Here is a 15229-nt window from a genome sequence, read left to right as displayed (position 1 = left end):
TATAGATTTTGAGAAATATTAAATGAAAACACATTACTTATGGGAGTCCTTCTGGCCCACTTGGCTTGGGTAGCAGGCATTCTTGTGGGATGCCTTCCACTTGGGAACATGGGGCACCTCTGGTTTTGCCTAATACCCAGCTATTTTGTTTCAAAGAAGGTTTCTTTCACATTTTGCAGTTACACAAATCCCCACTGGAGGGAAGCAAATACTTTCAGAGGGAAAAGTGTACTTCCAAAGAACTCCAGAAGCATAAAAAGTGGGTGGATATCATAAGTTCCACAAGTCAGGAAAGGGTTAAACAGCTAGGTTGATTAGCTTGCTAAAAAGTAAGGGAGAACACACACCATGACAACCATGGGCCATGGACATCTCAGTAAGAGTGAGATGGAAGAGTCTTGCTACAGTATTTGAACTTATCCAGGATCATATGAGGAAGGATTTAGGAAAACTAGCTTTGTTCTGAAACGGATGTTTTTAGAAAGCTCAGTTAATTCATAATTGGGTATCTTAACATGTTTTACCTAGAAAAAGGAGAGCATGAAAAGGAGCTGTAGTCATTCATAGTAGACAAGGAGGGAAATGTATATTTATTTAGTAATTAGAGAATGTCCTCTCTTGGTATTTGTTCTATCATGAAGTGGCCTTGTCTGATTATTATTGATGTGTGAAGATTGTTTATGCTTATTTGGTAACACTGTGGCCTAGCACTTAGTTTCCAGTTGACAGCTGTTGGATGCCAGAAGGTTTATCTTCCTTTCTCTCTTCCCTCTCTCCCTTTCTTTCTTTTTCTTATTTCTTTACTTTTACTTTCTCAGATATTTGCATTGTTTGATTTCACATTTATTTCAGTTAATTCATGTCATCTTTATCAGTGAATCTTTCCCTAGTCATCCTATCTAGAAGTTCATTCTTAGCTGAATCTTTCCTCTTGCCTTTTTTTTTCTTTAAGCTTATTTAACTTGTTTAGTAGAATGTACCCCTGATAAGCAGGAGGTTTTTCTTTTGTTCACTGCTGAATATTCAACAACAGGCAAAGAGTAGTTACTTAATAAATATTTGTTAGAAGAATCAACTATTTTAATAGGTGGAAAAACCCACTTGCTTAGGATAACCAAAACCAAAACCATACCTATTGCTGTCAAGTCAATTCCGATTCATAGTGACCCTATAGGATAGAGCAGAACTGCCAGATAGGGTTTCCAAGGAGTGGCTGGTGGATTCGAACTGCTGACCTTTTGGTTAGCAGCCAAGCTCTTAAACATTGTGCCACCAGGGCTAAAGACTAGTCTTTTAAAATATCCCCAAATAATTTCTATGATCAACCAAAATAAGAATCACCTTACATACATCCCATCAATCCTTACTTGGGCCCTTCGTTCTGTCTGATAAGACATTTAATTCGGTACTTCATTGAGTTACCACAGATGAATTCATACGAGCTGAAATATTTGATCTTGACCTTAAGTAAAAGTAGGAAGAAATGGAAGTAAGTGTTCTGTGTAAGTAAAGGAAACTTTCAGGAAAAGAGTTAGCATATTTGGTGGGAATGGGGAATAGTTTCTTTTTGTTCTCTCGTAATTAGCTTAAAGGCAAGGAAGAAAATTATGCAAAAAAAAAGAAAGAAAGCTCGTAACAGATTGCCTCCCATCCTGAATGTCATTTAACAACGTAAAATTTTATTTTATTTGGCATTTTATTTTGTAGTCCAAAATTAAATGCTTAACATGAATCTCTCTCTTCCCCACTCCATATCTATGGCGTATATTCTTAATTGATCACAGTTTAGCCTCTCATATAGCTGGAACAAAAATCCCAAATTCTAAAAACAACATGGGGTTATCCAACTCCCAGACATTCAAGCTGGCACAGGAAATATATTTTCCATTGCTTTCAGCAGATAAATTTAATACTTATATATATTGTCTCAAACAGGTTTGCTAGTAGCAGAGCCTCAGGGAGGGATTTGGGTACACTTATTTACTGAGGAAGTGCTGCTCAGGAATTGCTTATAAAGGAGTAAAAGAAGCAGTAAAGAAAGTGGAAGGGACTGAGCAAGAAGTTGTTCTTAGGCAAAACGCAGCCTTGGCTGGATCCATGGGAGTGGATGTTGGTGTTGGGCTCAGGACTTACTTCCAAAATTGTCTGACCATGATGCAAGTTGGCTTGGTAATTCCCAGGGAAAGCTGCAGATGTCAACTGTTTGCTGTTAGCAGCAGCTCTTACAGAAAGTGAGAAATGACTACACAGACTGGTAAAAGGCAACAGGGTCAGGCACCAGCAGTACTTATTACAGATATTATTTAAGAACAAGGACTTAGCAGAAGAATTTAAGATCGAGAATTATAGAAAATGAGGTTATATTATTTTCAAGGTTATTTTGAAGGTAAAAATAATTTGATTAAATGTACTAATACCTTAAAATGGTGATTATCCTTTTAAAGGATGAATTTTTTTGGGGGGGGGATTTTTTGGTAATGCCATATTTTTTCACTAATGGAATGAATGCTGAATTATTTTTTTGTTGGTAATTTTTTATTATTTGAAAAAATAGGGTGCCAATTTCAAGTGGGCCATAGCAGTCCCATGTTCCACGAAGTACATCACAAATGGGGTATATGTCGATGCCATGCCCCAGGAAGTGCATCGCAAACTGTTTTCAGAGAAGCAAGCACTTTATAAAAGATGTCATCAGGGAGGGGACTAATGTAAGCAGGCCATATCAGTCCCATGTTGCATAAAGCACGTTACACACGCAGTAAATATCGGTCCCATGGCCCAGGAAGTGTATTGCAAACTGTTTTCACCCCCACAGTAACTCATGTACTTCAATATTTCTGAATGTCAGGAACAGTACCTTCCAAATAACACACAGGAAATAATAAATGCACTTGCAAGCCTTATCTTGCTGTATAAAAGCCAAAAGACACAAAAGTGTCATGATACCTATCCATCATGACTGATATAATTGATGTGGACTGAATAGAGCTATGTTCTAAATGACCCATTACAGCTTTTCTCAACCCAAACATTCTATCAGGCAAATCCTTGGAAAGTCATGAGAGATTATGTTTGACTTGAGACACTTTATGCTTTTTACATGCTCATGAATTCACAGATCAACACAAATAGGGCTATTATACAACACATAAAAAGTACTTAATGTGGGAAGACAAATCTTCCCTCGATTTCTCAGTGTTCTTGCAAAATCCTGGTCTCCTGAGCCATGAGAATTGGTATGCTAGGAAGACAGAGAATGTTTGATCCTATTTCCCCCAGAAACATTTGCTTTTCTCATGCCGTAAGAACTGCAGCCATTTGTCTCCATATTATCTCATCCAAAGGATAATAACCATCTCTTATCTCCCCAAGAACTAATTGGTTACATTGTAGGACAGTGCCTGGGTTAACAGAAAGGGTGACAGAATAGCCAAGAGAACTCAAGAGGGATTTAGAGAGTTAAATTTCTACGTGTTTAGATTTTAAAAGCAATGAAATACTGCATTGTAAACTTGGAGATACTTTTCTTATCTTCCCCCAGAGAGATGTATTTAAATTTCAAAGAAAAATTCTACCCCTCTTTTCCCATAATCCCTTTGCCATCAAGTCGATTCCAACTCATAGCTACTCTGTTGGGCAGAGTAGAACTGTCCCACAGGGTTTCCAAACACCTGCTGGTAGATTTGAACTTCCGACATTTTCTTTAGCCGCATAAGCTCTTAACCACTGCACCAAAAAGATTAGCATTAACCTGTACTCTCAAGAGGAAAGGAGGACAGCTGTCCACCTTGTATAATTTCTGTCATTGTTGCTGAGTGTCACTGAGTCTGTTCCAACTCACAGCAGCCCCATGTACAATACAACAAAAAACTGCTTGGTCCTGCACCATTCTCACAATCGTTCCTATGTTTGAGCCCATTGTTGCAGCCATTGTGTCAAACCATCTCTTTGAGAGTCTTCCTCTTTTTCACTAACCCTCTACTTTACTAAGCATAATGTCCTTCTCCAGGGACTGGACCCTCCTGACAACATGTCCAAAGTATGTGAAACAAAGTCTCTCTATCCTCACTTCTAAGGAGTGTTCTGGCTGTACCTCTTTCAAGACAGATTTGTTCCTTCTGGCAGTCCATGGTATATGGACACCATATACCGTAGTTCAAAAGTATCAATTCTTCTTTGGTCTTCCTTATTCATTGTCCAGCTTTCACATGCTTATGAGATGATTGAAAATACCATGGCTTGGTTCAGGCCCACCTTAATCCTCAAAGTGACATCTTTGCTTTGTAACAGTGGAAAGAGATCTTTTGCTGTAGATTTGCCCAATGCAAAAAGTCGTTTGATTTCTTGATTGTTGCTTCCATGGACATTGATTGTGTATCCAAGTAAAATAAAATCTTTGACAACTTCAATATTTTCTCCATTTATCATAATGTTGCTTATTGGTGCAGTTGTGAGGATTTTTGTTTTCTTTATGTTAAAGTGTAATCCATATGAAGGCTGTAGTCATTGATCTACATCAATAAGTGCTTCAAGTCCTCTTTGCTTTAAGCAAGCAAGGTTGTGGTATCTGTATACTACAGGTTGTTAATGAGCCTTCCTCCAGTTCTAATGTCCTGTTCTTCTTCTTAAAGTCCAGCTTCTCAGATTATTTGCTCAGCATTGTTGTTGTTAGATGTCATTGAGTTTGTTCCAACTCATAGTGACCCCATATACAACAGAAGGAAACAGTGACCAGTTCTTTGCCATTCTCACAATCATTGCTATGTTTTAGCCCATTGTTACAGCTACTGTGTCAATCCATTTCATTGAGCGTCTTCCTCTTTTTCACTGACCCTCTGCTTTGCCTGTACATAGACCAAGAGGCAGTTGTTCGAACAGAACGAAGTGATACTGAGAGGTTTAAGATCAGAAAAAGTGTGCATCAGGGTTGTATCCTTTCACAACTTATTTAATCTATATGCTGAGCAAATAATCTAAGAAGCCAAACTATATGAAGAAGAACTTAGCCATCAGGATTAGAGGAAGACTCATTAACAATCTTCAATATGTAGATGACACAACCTTGCTTGCTGTAAGTGAAGAGGACTTGATGCAGTTACTGATGAAGATCAAAGCTATAACCTTCAGTATGGGTTACACCTCATCATAAAGAAAACAAAAATCCTCACAACTGAACCAGTAAGCACCATCATGATAACCACAGAAAACACTGACATTGTCAAGGATTTCATTTTACTTGGATCTACAATCAATGTCCATGAAAGCAGCAGTCAAGAAATTAAACAACGCATTGCACTGGGCAAATCTGCTGCAAAAATCCTCTTTAAAGTGTTAAAAAGCAAAGATGTCACTTTGAGGACTAAGGTGTGCCTGAACCAAGCCATGGTATTTTCAATCACCTCATACGCATGCGAAAGTGGACAATGAATAAGGAAGACCAGAGAAGAACTGATGCCTTTAAGTTCTGGTATTGGCAAAGAACATTGAATAGACCATGGACTGCCAGAAGAAGGAACAAATCTGTCTTGAAAGAAGTACAGCCAGAACACTCATTAGAAGCAAGGATGGTGAGACTTCGTCTCACTACTTTGGACATGTTAGCAGGGGGCACCAATCCCTGGAGAAGGACACATGTTTGGTTAAGTAGAGGGTGTATACTGTATAAGCACAGTAATTCACATTCTGCATCCCTCTCCTACAGAACAATACCACCATAAGTGTTGGTTTATTCATGTGTCTCACATTGCCTGTGGTAGACATAGAGAGACCAACACTGCAATGCTAATCTGGCCATAGTTATTGCTGTGAGTAAATTAATTATGATCTCTGACACAGAGGCTTGGTTCTTCTGCTACTATCTATCTATACCTTTGCCTATGTATGTATCTATGTTCATGTCCACCTCATGTCTATGTATGTATCTGTAATTATATTTGTATCTATATTTATATAAATAGCTCAGATTCTTTGCAATTTCTGACTTAAATGAGCTATAGTTTGACATAAACTTAAAAAATTTGTATTTCAATCATCAAAATTCTTCACTAACTCACTTAGGTAGAGAGCAAATTTTGTAGTAGCTCTGAAATGTTGACATATAATAAAATCCTTATTAAACTAACCATAAATTGATGAAATACCTGTATAAATGCAGTGACAGAAAGTATTTGTATAGAAATGATGCCTGTCTCAAAGTTATATGGTTCTCAATTTGGAACAAGAACTATAAGGAGCCGTATATTTTTGCATGATTCAAAATAGAATAACATTTTAAATATAACTAATTTATTCATAAAAGTAGGAAGCAACCTTTCAATTTTTGTTTTACCATCACCTTCAGTTACGATATTTTTTTCTCCTACAAAACATTAGCATTAATATGAAAGATTTGAGTGGGTTCCTAAATATATATTATCACATTAAATATACAGGGATCACACCACTGTACTCTCGAGAAAAATAAAATTAACTCCTTATATCTATACAAGTATGCTATAAATTTCTATTTATTAGATATACAACATAATACATAAATATCTTATTTATTATAAGTACTGAATATACATTTTAAAAGTCTGTGACTATTATCTACTGCAACAGTGAAGACATCTTAAATACATAAATTCCAATTTTAATGTTAATAATTTATCTAAAGGAATCACACTTTTAATTACTTAATAATTAACCATATTCCTACTGTTTAAGTTTATAATTACATCAAGTGATTAGTTTTTATAAGATACTTACTGGATAATCAGGTTGATATCTACCTTATAATTTTATCGAAGTGGAAAAGAGTACTCTCAACATTACATAGCCATTATTTATCTTTAGAAAATCCTCTCTATCATACCATATTAAATCAAACTATTTTGTTATATGATTCAAAAAATTGTTTAAAAAAACTAATTAAATACCTATAAATCACCATGTTATTTTTTGTTACCATTTGTTCTAGATTTTTTAATCTTTTACTTATATAAACATGAAATAACCATCCTATCATATATTTAAAGATTAACTTTCTACTGTGAAAATAACTAAGTTAGAAACCAGCATAAATAGGTTGGAGAAGAATATCATGCTTGGTATTGTGTCAGAAAAAAAGAGGAAGACCGTCAATGAGATGTATTGACACAGTGACTGCAACATTAGGCTCAAACATACCTACTACAGTGACGATGGCTCAGGACATGGCAATGTTTCTTTCTGAGACACGAGTCAGAGTCGACTCTATTACACCTAAAAACAACATAAATAGGCTGACTCCACAGATGTTACCAAACTACAACTATGGTTTCTCTCTGCTAAGTACTGTGCCAAGAAGACATGAATTTAGTTTTAATCCATCTCTGAGCTGAAATTATGCAATTCTATTACATTAATATTAAAGATCCTGAATTTGAAAATTTATGTTACATGCATAAGAGATGTCCTTGTTCTCAGAAGATATAAACTGAAATATTTATCATTAAGAACTCATGATGTGTTCAGCTTACTCTCAAACAGTTCAGCAAAGTTTCCAGTACCAGAGCCTCCCTCTTGGTTCTCTTTGTTAGAGTGCTCCACAATGGGCCAAACGAATATCCTGACTCTTCTCTTTATCCTTCTCAGGATAAAGGATGCTATTTGTACTTGCCAGAATTATGCTACATTAGACACCTAATGGGAGTTATTGAATATTGACTTTGAAGTGACCCTAAAGCTTGGAGACCCAAAACAACAATGGTGGGGCTCTGAACTGAGTAAGGACTTAGAAGGTCAGCCATCAGATGAGGATTTTTCCCAAGTCATCTCACAGTGGGTGCAGTGGAGTTGTGAAATTCCACCTCTACTTCCTCGGTTGCAGTGTGGCTAGAGGGAATAATTATTAACTGGCAGGAGACCCATTTTAATTCCCTCTCACATAAACTGACAGATAATATTGTTAAAAAAAGGGGGGGGCAAATAGAGGCCCCTGCAACTGTCCTGTCACCCTACAAACATAATAAATAAAAATAAATAATACATTTCTTGGAATATTTTAGAGATCAGTACTGTCATTAAACTCTGCAAAGATGTAAGAGTGGTACTTCTCATCACATATATTTGTATCCGATTGGCTAGTGCAAAAGCCAGATTGTCTGTGCAGAAAGAATGTAGATGATTACAAACTGAATTAGGGGCTGATGCTGATCATCAGCCGATCAAAACTGCATTCCTGGATTTGATATTATTCCTAGAAAGAGTCCTCATAGCCCCTTACACCTGCCATGCCTTTTTCTGACTTAAAGAATACTTTTCCCCCATACCTATCAGTAATCTTAGTTTGTCTTCAAAATTTTACTATTTGGCTAAAGTCTATGTAAACTCTCCTGCTTTTTCTTACATTCTAGACCAGAGGGATTTGAATTATACTCTATAGAACATCATGCTAGTCCATTTAACTGATGACTTTGTGATTAGACACAATGAACCAAGTGTAGCAAGAATCCTGTATGTCTTAGTAATATGTACGCCTCCTAGGGAATGGGGAACACATTCTATGAAAAAATTTAGGTAAACCATATCAATAAAGTTTCTGGAGGTCTAGTGGTAGGGGAGTATGGATGAACATCACCTGCAATGCATGTTAAAATACATATTGCTGGGATTCTCCAGAATTTATGTTCACTTGATATGAAGTAGGGCCCAAGACAATGCATTTCTATTACGTTTCTAGGTATTATTTCCCTCAGTTTGAATATTTGAAAGGACTCAACTGACAGAACAGTGTATATTAACATGAGGCCTTTATTTAAAGGCATTCAGTACAGAACAGCAAGAGAAAGAGAATACAGGCAAGCATTAAGAGTCTGAGAAATATTTAAATAACCCAAACTCCCTATAGCCTTATTTTTGTTCACATCTGGGCTGAGTCTGTATCTTGAACTCTTAAGATCTGTGTAAGGAAGAACCTTGGCTTTGAAAGAGCTTTGAGGAGCTGTCAGTTGGAGAACCTTAAGAATTATTTAACCAGTTGCCGTCAAGTTGATTCAGACTCATAGTAACCCAGGAGAGCAGAACTGCTTCATAGGATTTCTAAGGAGTGGCTGGTGGATACAAACTGCCGACCCTCGGGTTAGCAGCCAAGCTCTTAACCACTGAGCCACCAGGGCTCCAAGAATTAGTTATGCAGAGGTAAAAGAGTTTTAATAATAATAATCAAGCCAAATTTGTCAAACTGGTTAGGCCAGTTGCAAACCATCATTTCGTGTAAATTACTTATTCATTCGTTCATTCATTCCTTATCTATTTATGTCTAAGCCTTACCCCAGGAATATTGACAAACTTCAGTATTTTGTTCTAACCTCTTTTCCCTGTCCTTTCTATGCTGTTTTTAAAGGCTTTCTCTTTTTTAATACAGTGCTATATTTGTTTTGCTAATATTTCTTTTGGTAATATTTGCCCATATTTGAAATCTTTACACAAGGGATTAGATCATTTCATGGTATTTAAATTACCATCTTAAGTTTACATAAAAAGTCCTTTTTTTCCCCAATTCTAGGCTCTTATGTATAATGCTTACTGGGTATCTCCAATAAGTACCCAGCCAGCTTTTCAAACTCAAAATTTTTACAACAGTATTAATCTAGTCTCTGGGTGGTTCAAATGTTTAACATGCTCAGCTGTTAATAGAAACGTTGGAGGTTTGAGTCCACCCAGAGATACCTCAGAAGAAAGATCTGGTGATTTATTTCTGAAAAATTTGCCATTGAAAATCCTATGGAGCACAGTTATACTCCGACACACATGGGGTCGCCATGAGTCAGAATCAACTTGACGGCAACCGAGTGAACTGAATTATTAGTCTTCTCCACTAAGGAGCCCTGGTGGTGCAATGGTTAAGACCTCAGCTGCTAACTGAAAGGTCGGGAGTTTGAACCCACCAGCCACTCCGCAGGACAAAAGACCCAGCGATCTAATGTAAAGATTTTAGCCTAGGAAACACTATGGGGCCAGTTCTACTCTGTCCTGTAGGGTTGCAACAAGGCAGAATTGACTTGAACACACACACAACACCAATAACTACCATTTAAGTTATCTCTCTATTTCCCTTATTTTAGTGAATGGGACCAAGATAAACTTAAAAGCTCATGTCATAAAACTAGCTGTAATCCTAATTTTTTTCCTTCTTTTCACTCCTACCTAATCTGTGATTTATACCTGAATTCCCATTTAATTCAGTTAATTTAGTTAAGTACCTTAGATGCCTGGTAATTTAATGAGACAAATTCTAACACGAGTTCTGGTAACTTGGGGAATTTTATTTTCCTCAGGATGCAAAAAAGACAGATAGGAGGAAGGCACTACTCTGCCTTAAACCTGCCTCGAATTTGTCAATTTTCAAATTGTTTTATTAAGACATTTTTCTTTTTATAGAAAAGCATTTCATACTTTCATCAACTTAAGATTCCTCCACAAACTAGCATGAAATATGGTAGAGAGCTAATGAGATTAGCTAAATTGATCAGTTTAAATAAGAGGAATAAGTAAATGTTGCACAAATTAGGATTTCTTTTGTCTTCAGAGTTCCTAATCTATTGCGATCTTCCACTACAAGTAACACTTTGGTGTTAAGAGTAATGCTGAAGTCCTCCCTTCTGGCTATCATTAATATATAAGATGAAATCCAACATTTTAAATAGAGATTGAGAGACATACAATGGAAATAAAAAGAAAATCATTTTAAGATACCAAAGCATTTGTACATCCACACATTATAACATATTCAGTAACGAAAAGGGACAAGGTAGTATTTATACAACATGGGTGAATATTAACAGCATTATGCTAAAAAAAACTGAAACACAAATATCTATTTACCCTATGATCCTATTTATACAACATTCTAGAAAATGTAAAACCAAAGAGACAGAAATCATATCAATGGTGAGGGTGGCATGACAGGGCTGACTGCAAAGGGATGATGAAAATGTTTTATATTTGATTATGGTAGTTATGTTTGTCAAAACTCATTGAATTTTACAATTAAAAAGGACAAATCAGCTGTATATAAATTATATTTCAATCAACATAATTTTTAAAAAAGTTAGTATCACATTGCTATCATTGGGAACCCCTTCTCTGAGCTAACGAAGAGAGATTTCTGAAAACCTATTTAAATAGGTATGTAAATGGATATAAGAAAGCAAAAGAATTCAAGTTTTTACTCATGTTTGAACCATATAAATCCACTGCAGTTTCCTAATTCTCTTGATTTTAATCCTCTGCAACAGAATTCTCAAGACATCTTGATTTAACCTCCTAGAGATATCTGTTAAATATTACCACTTATATTATTTTCTTCTCTCACTGTGTTTATCCAGTTTAACCAGACCATCATCTCTCACATAGCTTACTTCAAATGTCTCCTGACATTCTTTCTGTCTCCATTATTTTTCACCTTCACTATGTCCTTCATACATGGAGTCAGAGTTTGATTTTCTAGAACACAATATCATCATGACATCTTCCATCACTTTTAGATGAAGTCTGAATTCCTTAGCAACTAGAGAATCATTTGAATTATCTTTATCATTCCTTGCAATGAACACAGTATCTTAGCCAGTTTCATCTATTTGTAATTCTTAAAATATGACATACGACTCGTCCCATGCCACAAACTCTTTTATCTCTGCCTAGCTAATTCTTAGAGTTTAGATTTACTTACCATCTCACTTCTTTCAGAAAAGCTTTTCTAATGTCTCCCACATAGTGATAGCAATACCTCCACATATGTGCATATCACCATTGTCTTTACTTCCATCCAAGCATGCATCACAATATATTATAACTATATCTATGCCTCCACTGGAATATATACCTCATAATGCCAGAGTTCATGTTTGTACTTTTTAATGCACGGTCTGTATTAAGTCGTCAATAATTTTTAAATGAATGAATGAATAAGTAAATATATTGAATTGCTTTTAGTGTTTGTACAACTGAATATCAGCAAATAAGAAAGTAGTATTTTGTCTGCAGACACCATTTTAGAAGAAAAAAAATCCTATAGTGAAATGATGTTCCTCATGTGAAGAAATTACAAGATACCCAAAGACGTAAATATTAAAAAGGATTCACTTAATATGTTCTTCTACTTTTTAACTTTTTGAACTCACTCAAACATGAAACATTTTAAAAGTTAAATGTTTCTTGATTAACAATAAATGTTAATGTACATGCAGAAAAAGCATGGTCTGTATTTTTGGACATTTATCCTGGCTAGGCTGCAATCACTTCTTCCACTTTAAACACAGCAACACTCACTGAAACAGAAAAGATTCCCAGGAGAAGGTTGTCTTGCTGTCAGTGATGTTTAGCTCTGGTCCTAATCCTTGCTAAACCAGTTATTCAAATTAACATTTCAAACAGAGATCTCAAAGAATAGGCTCAAAGTACAATCTACTTTTCTTCAAAAGAGAAGCCCTCTATGATTCCCTAAAAATAAACCCTTTATTTTCCTGGACATTCCTTTAAAATATTATACTTTTTTTTTTTTAAACAAATAAGAGAACTTAATTCATAGCTTCATATATTACATATGCAGTGAATTGAGTTTTAGAAGAGTTGGGTCTAAACTGATTAACAGGTCTTATTTAATTTCACCGAGAAATTTGTTACAAAAAAATAACTTTGGCTGAATGTTAAAATTTAATTGCTCTTTTTAATTGTAGATAAAAAATATTTGATAAAATTATACTACCTAATTATAGATTCTTAGAAATTAACTTTTTTTCAAAATCGTTACCATAATACGAATGCCTAATTAAGAATTTGTGAAAACAGCTACTGTCAAAGTTATAAAACTGTCTCTCTATTTTTTTATTTGCATAACCTAACAATAACTTAACAATTAGTGAAATACGCTTGACACTTGTTAAATTCCCATGAATAAGGTAAGATTTCTTCTCTACGTTAAGAAGAGTCTCTATTATGAGAAATTAAGAAAAAATTAAAATATTTTAGACAAAAACACAGTTTATTATGATATATGTTGCAGTTGTTACTTGTTGAGTAGAATCCGACTCATGGCTGCCCCAAGTGTGTTACAGTATAACTGTGCTTCATAAAGTCTTCAAAACTGTGACCTTTCCGAAGTAGATTGCCTGGCCTGTCTTCTGAGGTAACTGGGTAAGTTAGAATCACTGGCCTTTTGGCTAGTAGTTGAGTGCTTAACTGTTTGCACCATTAACCTATTTCCAACATTTAAATAGATATAAATTAATCACATGTGAAAGTTTAATCCATCTAGTTACTTGTGATAGAGAGAGACGGGGTGCACGGTTTACTGTGTGTAAAAATTCTACAAATTAGAAGTTTTATGAAAACAGAAATTTAGTGTCTCACAGTTCTGAATTCAGAATGTCAGCAGGGCTATGATCTCTCCAAAGGCTCTAAGGAAAGATTCTTTCATATCGTTCCAGGTGTTTCTTGGTGTTCCTTGGCCTTTAGTTCTTCTTCACATGGCCGTCTTTCACAGTGTGTGTTTTTGTGTCTCTTCTCTTGTATAAAAATACCATTCAGATAGGTTAAGACCCATCCTACTCTTGTATGGCATCATGATAGCTGATTACATCTTCAAAGAACCTATTTATAAACAAGATCACATTCACAGACAAGGGAGTTAGGACTTCAATATTATTTTATTTGGGGATACAATTCAATCTATAATACTGACCAAGGGTGAAACTCAATAGGAATATCTATATGAGGGTAGCTAAAGGGCCATAGGGAAACTCTAGCGGTGTAGTGTTTAAGAGCTATGGCTGCTAACCAAAAGGTCGGCAGTTTGAATCCACCAGGCACTCCTTGGAAACCCTATGGGACTGTTCTACTCTGTCCTATAGGGTCGCTATTAGTTGGAATCGACTCGATGGCAATGGGTTTGTTTGGTTTAAAGATCTATGTCATGAGAATGGAGTGCTTGGAATTTCTTTTGAACTTTTTTTATTTTATGTTTGTCTTGATCTTGAGGAACTGGCCCTTATTTGATGAGCTGGCCCTTATGACCCTGCATACTGATGGGCATGAAGTGATGCAGTTTTAATTAAAAGCACATTTTTTTTAAAAGCTGTGCTAAGAATGTATTTATGGTCCAGGCCACTGGTTGCAATGATTAAGAATTTTTTTTAATTCTTTTATATTGATATTATTATAAGCTGTAATATTTACAGTGCACTTTTCTACACCCTATAATCAAGGTTCTTTTAATTAAGAAGTATAAAAGGTCTTTTAATTACTAGTTTTTGCAGAAAAGAAGGCACAATAACCATAGATTCCTGGATCATTTCTCAAAAACTCAAAATTGTATGAAATAAAGAAGGAAGGAAAGATTGAAGGCAGAGAGGAAAAGAAAGAAGAAAAGATGGTACAAGGTTACCAATGATACTCTTGGCTAAGCCATTGGCATAGGGAAGATTAATTAGCCTTTAGTGAATAAGACATAAATTGAGACATAATAGATATAATCAGAGATATACAGTCATCTTGTTGTTGTTAGGTGTCATGGACCCATGCACAACAGAACAAAACACTGCCGAGTTCTGCATCATCCTCACAATGATTGCTATGTTTGAGCCCATTGTTGCAGCCACTGTGTCAATCCATCTTACTGAAGGTCTTCCTTTTTTTTTGGCTGACTGTCTATTTCACCAAGCATGATGTCCTTCACTAGGGACTGGTCCCTCCTGATAACATGTCCAAAGTAAGTAAGTCTCACCATCCGCCCTTTAAGGAGCATTCTGGCTGTACGTCTTCCAAGAAAGATTTGTTCATCCTTCTGAGAGTCTATGATATATTCAATATTCTTTGCCAACACCATAATCCAAAAGCATCAGTTCTTCAGTTTTCCTTGTTCATTGTCTATCTCTCATATGCATATGAGTTGATTGAAAATAGCACAGCTTGGGTCAGGTGCACTTTAGTCCTCAAAGTGACATCTGCTTTGTAACACTTTAAAGAGATCTTTTACAGCAGATCTTCCCAATGCCATAAGTCATTTGATTTCTTGACTATTGCTTCCAAGAGCATTGATTGTGGATCCAAGCAAGATGAAATCCTTGACAACTTCAATATTTTCTTGTTTATTGTGATGTTGCTTATTGGTCCAGTTGTGAGGATTTTTGGTTTCTTTATGTTAAGGTGTAATCCATACTGAAGGCTGTAGTGTTTAATCTTCATCAATAAGTGCTTCCAGTCCTCTTCA

Source organism: Trichechus manatus, unplaced genomic scaffold (genome assembly GCF_000243295.1).
Source record: "Trichechus manatus latirostris isolate Lorelei unplaced genomic scaffold, TriManLat1.0 scaffold00229, whole genome shotgun sequence".
Taxonomy (NCBI): Eukaryota; Metazoa; Chordata; class Mammalia; order Sirenia; family Trichechidae; genus Trichechus; species Trichechus manatus.
Note: the sequence above shows the minus strand (reverse complement) of the source record.